This window comes from Oncorhynchus clarkii, chromosome 20 (assembly GCF_045791955.1).
Source record: "Oncorhynchus clarkii lewisi isolate Uvic-CL-2024 chromosome 20, UVic_Ocla_1.0, whole genome shotgun sequence".
Taxonomy (NCBI): domain Eukaryota; kingdom Metazoa; phylum Chordata; class Actinopteri; order Salmoniformes; family Salmonidae; genus Oncorhynchus; species Oncorhynchus clarkii.
The window spans coordinates 61,362,072-61,369,787 of NC_092166.1; the positions used below are offsets into that span (position 1 = coordinate 61,362,072).

The 7,716-nt window shown below is 45.6% G+C and overlaps 1 pseudogene; it reads right to left on the bottom strand.

Annotated features, from left to right (window-relative positions):
• Nucleotides 1–6: 6 nt before the first annotated feature.
• Nucleotides 7–3,411, bottom strand: LOC139377130 (large ribosomal subunit protein mL38-like; annotated as a pseudogene).
• Between the last annotated feature and the right edge of the window lie 4,305 nt (nt 3,412–7,716).

Genomic DNA, 7,716 nt, shown 5'->3' on the forward strand with positions numbered 1-7,716 from the left:
CATATTTTATGGTTCAACAGGAAGACGAAGCGATAGTGTAAAACCATTGTTTCTCCCTTCTCCTTCCTGTCTGAACATGATGTAGACAAACCAGTTAAAGCCAGTAGCCTTGGCAGGGATCGGGGCCAGATATTGACAGGTCCTGCCGTCACAGCCCCACCTGGGATGTTCCCACTGGAAACAAGGAGAGGATGTCAATTGCTCGCTTTTTTTTTTTTGTGGTAATTTCCTGATTGTAATTAAACTAATCTATATAAATTAAAAACAGATTATCTTCATCATATTGGTGGAGGAAGGATTTTGTTACGGGCAATTCCACAGTAACAGAGTGATGTTGAGACACTGCAAAGTTAAACAAACCATACAACTATGCACAAGGATTACTTTTAACAATTTTCACCAACATTTTTACATAAACACATGAAGGACAGTGCAGATGCAAAGTTTGATAACAGAATGACAGTGTGCTGTTGGTACCGCCATACTGTTACCAAACTTTGCATCTGCACTGTTCAAGTAAATGTGTTTTTGTAACATTTTTGGTGGAAATTAAGTCATACTTGTGCATAGAATTGTATGGTTTGTTTGGCATACATTTTTTTTGAAAGTGTAAAATCAGTCTCCGCATTATTCTGTTACTGTGGAATTGCCCTTACCCCCAGAAAATGTAAATCCCTTACAAGTTTGACAAAAGCACAATACAATAATCATTATTGCAATACTCACACCAGCCAGTGCACACACTCCCCTTCACTATCCAGCAGATGCTCATCTGAAATGAAGGAATCATTCAGTAAATATTTATTTAGTCATACATTCGTATGGGGACACAGTGTCACCATGTGGACATGTTAAGAACTGGATTACAAAACTCGTATTCTCAAATGGTGTACGAGTGTCTTGCCTGGGCTGGTGCGCAGCAGTGTCCATAGGGAGCCCTACTCTGCCACAAAACTGACCTGAGGTGCTACAGAAGCCTGTCACACACAGAGGAGGGCAGGTGAAATAGAAGAGCCATGCAGGATTCAGAGAGCTAAAAACTGATCTGAACAAAGACACGGCAACAGTTATTGTATCTTTCATAAAAACTACTGTATGCCCTATGATCCATTTATCTTACCTCTTTGGGCATCAAGTGATTCCCATAATGTACTTGTGCTGAGCTGTCTTGGTCGTAGTTGACGTGCAGTGTGACCCGGGGGACGAAGTAGGCCATGGGGAACAGATCCTTGAAGATCCCATAGTGATCCGCAAGCCTCGACGTGGTACGGGCCACTTGTCTCCTCCCAGCCTGCTTGCACCCGGTCCAGGTGAACGTTGACTGGAAAAACAACAAAGACCACTCATAAGGTGAATTGCTGACACCTACTGTACAGGGTAGTAAAAAAATCCCCAAAAACAAAATGTTTTGGATTAACAAATTCATACTAATTATCAAAAATTTAAAAATCACTAAGCAAATTCACACTACTACCCTGAATTTCGAACAAAAACACAAAAAAACTCCTTCATTCGGATTTAAATGTCTATTCAGATCCCAACACAGGCTCGGGAAACTGGGAGAGGGGAACCTCTTCATTCAGTACTCCCTATAACATTTCAGCTGTAAAGTCCTGGAGATCCAGAAATCTATTTGTCGCATTCACAATGTCTAGCTAATTAGATTGTTTTTATTCGTTTGACTAGTGCAATGTATCACTTGCGCTATAAACGCAAAAGTCCGTCTTCACTGTTAGTGTGTCGGGATCCTTCTCCTGCATTGCATTAACTGCAAATTGTGGGGACATCCAATAGCATCTAATCTCTACTCACTCCTTCAGCTATTTTCACTGCCTTCACATAAGAGACCTGCTGGATCGCCCTGATCCTAGCTACTGCAACCTCCATCCTTACAGGGCACTCCGGGAACGTGATTCCAATCACAATTACAGCAGAATGTTTCATCTGACCCTTCAACTACGGCATATTTATTCCTTAGACAACACACTTGCCAAGTGTCCAAACTTTTTACAATTGTAACAATGCAGCGGCTTCTGCGCATATGGTGTCACCGCATATTCCTCATACATAATGTAAAACTTAAGTCGGGAGAACCACTTCGTCAAATGACAGCAAAACTGATAAGACAGAAAAAAGCCTATCGTTCGATTAAAGCGACGTGCGTCTACCACTCCTCGAACGTTATTCTTAAACCACACATCCTCTATGTCAAACGAGAACCAATGTAAAGACAGTTTCAAGTTGGATATTCACGCTTTCAAATCACTTGAGCCACAGACTCCAAATAAGTGTCATGATGTTAGAAAAAATGTGCACAAAATAGCACACGATTTGGACATTAATTCACGTTCCAAAGTACAAACTTATTTTTACATTTGAATTTCAATAGCTCCTTGGTCATGTGACCTAACTTCAAACAAGATTCAGAATATACCCTCAGTGGGCCTAACATTGCACACCCTTTTGTTTGTCCATTTTCATCTCACACGTTTTTACAAGCTTTCAATGTTTTTCAATGTTTCTAATTTCAATAGTTCCTTGGTCATGTGACCTACTGACCTCAAACTACTTTCAGAATGTCCGACTACCCTTCTATATTGCACACCCTTTAGTTTGTCCATTTTCATCTCACACTATTTTACATGAATATTTCAAACTTTCACATTTAAATGTATCCTTGGTAATGTGACCCACTGACCTCAAACTACTTTCAGAATGTCCACAGTATAAGGGCACAAGGTGAGACCCAAATGCAGACATAGGAGGCAGGTGGTTGAGCGCCGATAATTATTATGGCAAAGGCAGGTCGGGGACAGGCGAGAGTTCATAAACCAGGTCAGAATCCAAACAGTACCAGGCAATAGGCAGTCTCGAGGTCAAGCCAGGCAGGGGTCAGAAACAGGCAGAGTGGTCAGGCAGGCGGGTTCGGAGTCAGGACAGGCAAGGGTCGAAACCAGGAGGACTAGAAACAAACAGAGACTGGGAAAAGTAGGAGCAAGGAAAAACGCTGGTTGACTTGGCAAACAAGACGAACTGGCACAGAGAGACAGGAAACATAGGGATGTATACATTGGGGATAATAAGCGACACCTGGAGGGGGTGGAGACAATCACAAGGATAGGTGAACCAGATCAGGGTGAGACACACGGACTGGCGCCGCGAGGCATCCAGTGTGGTAACGCGACCGATCCCAGAGAATCTGGCGGGAGCCCCGGGGCGAGTTCTCTTTTCTTTCTGTCCTGGAAGGGGTTCGCCCCGAGAGAAGGGCCCAAGCCCTAGAAAGCGTTGTGGTTTCGGCGGCATCTGGTGAGCTCTCCCTGGCCCTTGAAAATCCGGGGGATAGGGTTTAAATCTCATGCTGGGCAGTACCCATATCCGCAGCAGGTCTCCAAGGTGAACAGCCTCTGGCATGTAGCTCTAACTACAAAAAGTTTTGGGACACTGTAAAGTCCTTGGAGAACAAGAGCACCTCCTCCCAGCTGCCTACTGCACTGAGGCTAGGCGACACGGTCACCACAAGATAAATCCATGATAATCGAAAATGTCAGTAAGTATTTCTCTACGGCTGGCCATGCTTTCCTCCTGGCTACCCTAACCCCGGCCAACAGCTCCGCACCCCTCGAAGCTACTTGCCTGAGCCTCCCCAGCTTCTCCTTCACCCAAATCCAGATCGCAGATGTTCTGAAAGAGCTGCAAAAAGTGGACCCGTACAAATCAGCTGGGCTAGACAATCTGGACCCTCTCTTTCTAAAATTATCCGCCGCCATTGTTGCAACCCCTATTACCACTCTGTTACACCTCTCATTTTGTCCGAGATCCCTAAAGATTGGAAAGCTGCCGCGGTCATCCCTCTCTTCAAAGGGGGTGACACTCTAGACCCAAACTGTTACAGACCTATATCCACCCTGCCCAGCCTTTCTAAAGTATTCGAAAGCCAAGTTAATAAACAGATCACTGACCATTTCGAATCCCAATGTACCTTCTCCACTGTGCAATCCGGTTTCCGAGCTGGTCACGGGTGCACCTCAGCCACGCTCAAGGTACTAAATGATATCATAACCGCCATCGATAAAAGACAGTACTGTGCAGCCATCTTCATCGACCTGGCCAAGGCTTTCGACTCTGTCAATCACCACATTCTTATTGGAAGACTCAATAGCCTTGGTTTCTCAAATGACTGCCTCGCCTGGTTCACCAACTACTTCGCAGATTAAGTTCAGTGTGTAAAATCGGAGGGCCTGTTGTCTGGACCTCTGGCAGTCTCTATGGGGGTACCACAGGGTTCAATTCTCGGGCCGACTCTTTTCTCTGTATATATCAACAATGTCGCTCTTGCTGCGGGTGATTCCCTGATCCACCTCTACACAGACAACACCATTCTGTACATCTGACCCTTCTTTGGACACTGTGTTAACTAACCTCCAAACGAGCTTCAATGCCATACAACACTCCTTCCGTGGCCTCCAACTGCTCTTAAACGCTAGCAAAACCAAATGCATGCTTTTCAACCGTTCGCTGCCCGCACTCACCCGCCCGACTAGCATCACTACTCTGGACGGTTCTCACCTAGAATACATGGTCAATTACAAATACCTAGGTGTCTGGCTAGACTGTAAACTCTCCTTCCAGACTCATATCAAACATCTCCAATCCAAAATCAAATCTAGAGTCGGCTTTCTATTTCGCAACAAAGCCTCCTTCACTCACGCCGCCAAACTTAACCAAGTAAAACTGACTATCCTACCGATCCTCGACTTCGGTGAGGACTAACTTTAAACATCAGCTATCTGAGCAGCTAACCAATCGCTGTAGCTGTACATAGTACATCTGTAAATAGCACACCCAATCTCCCTACCTCATCCCCATATTGTTTTTATTTACTCTGCTGCTCTTTTGCACACCAGTATCACTACTTACACACCATCATCTGCTCATCTATCGCTCCAGTGTTAATCTGCTAAATTGAAATTACTTTGCTACTATGGCCTATTTATTGCCATACCTCATGCCATTTCCACACACTGTATATAGACTCTTTTTTTCTATTGTGTTGACTGTACGCTTGTTTATTCCATGTGTAACTCCGTATTATTGTTTCTGTCGCACTGCTTTGCATTATCTTGGCCAGTTGTAAATGAGAACTTGTTCTCAACTAGCTTACCTGGTTAAATAAAGGTTAACTTTAAAAAAAAATAACAATGTAGGTAAGGGAAGTTGACAAAAAAGATCTGTAACTTCGGGAGAAGGATTGGCTCTAAGGGCTGGGTCAGTCGGGCTGGGGTGCGAAGCGGGGCTGGGCTTAAGCCGGGTCTAGGGGTGCAGTCGCTCTGTCGCCCTCCTCGGCACCATTGGAAGTTCATTGTGCGGCCTATCTCGCTGTCTCTCGTGTGTGGTTTCGCAAGCGGCTGCGTGCAGGGGTTCGTTGGGGTGGTGTCCGTCGGCGGGCTGGTAGGGTGTTGGCTCCGATTGTTGGCGGCGGAAACTCTGGACGCACGCCAGGCCCTTCTCGCGGATCTCCCCAGACTACGGCGCCCGCCGGCCCCCCACATTGTAGGTGGGGCAGTCTCCTCTACGCTCAATTGACTTGAGATGGAGACTAAACCCATTGGCCCTGCAGTGATAGGGCATTGCATGGATCTGGCTCATGCCCTACGAAGTGGGGAGAGGTATCTCCAGCTTGTCTGGTGAGGGAAGCCTACATCTGATGTGGGTAGTACCATCCACACTCATCGATTTGCTGCGGAGCCATAAAACGGACGGAAGAAGCCTAGGTTCCCACTGGGCACGGATCACTGAATGTCAACTTGATGAAATTAAAAGGAACATACCCACCTGTCGCGGTCACACTAAAGTCACCCGTTGGGTGACTGTGACCCCCTCATGTCAAAGTGAGGAATATCGATTGAAGCGCTGGTAAAGGTGGTTCCTATGGTTCTCTCCCGGAGGGCTGACTGGGCAAGCAAATGATTGAAAGGGGATGATTATTTTCTGTTGCTTCTTCCGACACCCAGTTGATGGTGCCGCTAGATACTGCAAGGGGTATTTGGTTCTCAAGCCTATAAGTATTGTGCTGGCACTTGATGTCGATTGGGTGTAAAAAAATATATAAAAAAACAGCTAAAGTCCGCAGAAGGTTAGTAGCAGCAACTGATGTCCAGTTTGTAAGACAGAAAAGCCTCTGATGATACCACCGGACGTTACTCAGGGGCAGCACTCAGGCTGTGGAGGTTGGGGACACCAGGTGCACAAGGAGGCCTCTAACAAGGTGGAGGGCACTCTGAGTCCAAGCAAGGGCGGTCAGACTCGGGGGCTGGGGGCAGCACTCAGGTTATGGAGGTTGGAGTGGGGACTTAGTCTGTGAGCAGAAAAAAGCAGGCGGGTCACTAGGAGCACAGAGCTTGTTTCGGTTTACCAGGTGCACGTGGTTCCTAACAGCGGGACTATAGACGTCTTAGTAATTCCAAGGAGTAAGCTATACTCTAAGGCCAAGGGAGAGGGGTGTTGACCGGGTAAGGAGAGTAGGTGTGGAGGCCTGGAGGTCTGTAGTTCCAGGGAGTAAGCGAAACACTCTCAGGCCCAGGGAGAGGGCAAGCAGGTGGGCAGGGAGTGTAGGCCTAGAGGCCAGGAGTCAGAGGTCACCAGGTCAATGGGGGCCTCCCTGGAGGTTAGGAAGGCCCCAGGGAGAAGGCCCAAGTGAATAGGTTTGTGAATGACACTGTCCTTCAGGGGGGCAGAGCAGGCAAATTAATGTAAAATCGTGTGAGATGAAAATGGACAAACTAAAGGGTGTGCAATGTGTAGGGCCAATGAGTGTACATTCTGAAAATGAACAAACTAAAGGGTGTGCAATATAGAAGTGTAGTCAGTGGACATTCTGAACCTAGTTTGATGTCAGTAGTACACATGACCAAGCAGCTATTGAAATTAGAAACATTGAAAATTCATGTAAAATTGTGTGAGATGAAAATGGACAAACTAAAGGGTGTAGGCCCACTGACTGTACATTCTGAACCTTGTCTGAAGTCAGTAGATCACATGACAAAGAGCTATTGAAATTCAAAAATGTAAATAAATAATATAAAATAGTGCAAGATCGACAATAAACAAAATATATAAAAATCGACCAAAAAAGTGTGCAGTGTGTGTCTATACCTTCGGGTTAGTTAGAACAAGTTTCTAACATTTTAGGAGTAATTGAAATTTTACATGTTTGATTTGTCACCATGTTGACGGTCCCTAAATGCTGTTCAACCTGAAACTGTCTTTACCTCGGTCAAACGAGACACCAGAGACAACACCTTTAACCGGTGATATACTCTGAAAGGTAAAGCTTTGCACAACATATGTCGACATCTTGAAGAGCCAGAGAGCTTTCCTATTTTGCGATTTTGTCACACGAAATCAACATCATACCGCTCATGAGTCCTGATCACTCTGACCGATTCCACTTTACCTAATTCGTCATTCACCATCTTCGAGACCGTAAACTGGGTCAACCAAAAAATATATCATTGCTCGTGAATAGCACTCACACCATAAACTGCTGTTCATTTCCAACTTTAGCCACTTTTACTCTACTCTTCTTCTCCACCGTTCACACATTTTCACCAACTGTACTCGCGCCAAGAGAATCGCACAAGACTTCCACAGGGCGCTGTCTGACTTTGGTGAATGAAGAAACGCAAACTGTAACATCCGGTAAGTGGGAATAGGTAT